The sequence below is a fragment of the Temnothorax curvispinosus genome, unplaced genomic scaffold, assembly GCF_003070985.1.
Source record: "Temnothorax curvispinosus isolate PA1 unplaced genomic scaffold, ASM307098v1 QBEX01005246.1, whole genome shotgun sequence".
Classification (NCBI taxonomy): domain Eukaryota; kingdom Metazoa; phylum Arthropoda; class Insecta; order Hymenoptera; family Formicidae; genus Temnothorax; species Temnothorax curvispinosus.
Genome location: NW_020215026.1, coordinates 6,554 through 8,061, shown reverse-complemented (window position 1 = coordinate 8,061; position 1,508 = coordinate 6,554).

The following is a 1,508-nucleotide window of genomic DNA, read 5'->3' as shown; positions in this document are numbered from 1 at the left end:
AAAATAATTTAGCAAGTATTTGCGACAAGACGCGGTTTCTCTTAATTGTTATTAATTTTTTATTAACAATTTATTCTCTAGCGGTCTTTAACAAAGAGCGATTCTCACTAAATAATTTAAAGACCGCTACAGAATAAATTGTTAATAAAAAATTAATAACAATTAAGGGAAACCGCGTCTTGTTGCAAATGCTTGTTAAATTATTTTGTTATTACAAGAACGTGATTCCCTAAAAATTTAGAGAAAATCGCTTTTTGCTATCGATCGCTGTAGAATAAATTATTAATAAAAAATTAATAATAATTAAGAGAAACCGCGTCTTGTCGCAAATACTTGCTAAATTGTTTTGTTATCACAAGAACGTAATTTTCTAAAAATTTGGAGAAAATCGCTCTTTGCTTTCTACAGTTATTTATCGAATAATCAATAACAATTAATTAAAACATTGTTATATCAAATCGGTGAAAAAATTGTTTGAATATTGTTAAAAAAAATATATATTAGATATATTTAATCTTTATTAATTAATTATATCTCAAAAAAGCCCAGTGGCCGATAATAATTAGCCTACGATACGTTCGCCCCCCCCCCCCCCCCGAGGAACCGACATGACATTTGAACGTCTTCCTCCCGCGAGACGTTTCGCTGTTACCGCCCGCTGCTATAGCTTCAGCTATACGAGTTTTCGGGACCGGAAATAAGTTGGCGCTGCAAGTTCATATTTTTTAATGAATTATAGCTCAAACGATTGCTCCCTAATTGCTCCCTCAGAATCAACAATTGCTCCCCTTTTAAAATTATTTTTTGAAATATTTAATAAAAACGAAAAATTTCTAATTTTTATTAAAAAACATATTTATAATAATTCTATGCAACTAAATCCGGCATAGAACAATTGCTCCTTATTGCTCCATCATAATTTTAATGATTTATTGCATTTTTATTGAAAAATTAACAAATTAATCATTTCACAAGTAATAACGCGCCGCCGCCGCCACTATCGGCCGCCTATTGTAACTATGGCTCGGCAGCATTGGCGGAAATATTCAAACGTAATATAATAGCTCTATTGTTCATAACTATATCTCAAAGAGTTTAGTCAACATTTTTTATTGATTTTCGGTAGAATAACTATTTCTCGCTTCGCTCTATTGGGATTTTCAATCGCTCTATTCGTCGCTGCTTTTCTGTAAGAGCTGCAAGTTGATTGGCTTAAACCACCGACGAGATACTATTAAAGACCGACAACCCTGGGGTAAATTTTCGTGACTGCCCGGGGGCCCGGTGGTAATTGAAGAATACTGACATTATCGACTGTTTTGGCTATTCGACTATTCCAAAGAAGGGAGTTTTACCTTATATAATCACTGTTTTATCATCAGAAATGTACAAATCTTTTATATTTTTTTTTAATATTTGTATCTTTTTATATCTTTTTGATGTAATTGACAATTATATATATGAAAATACTTTACAATAAATATATATAAAGGAATACTATATATATA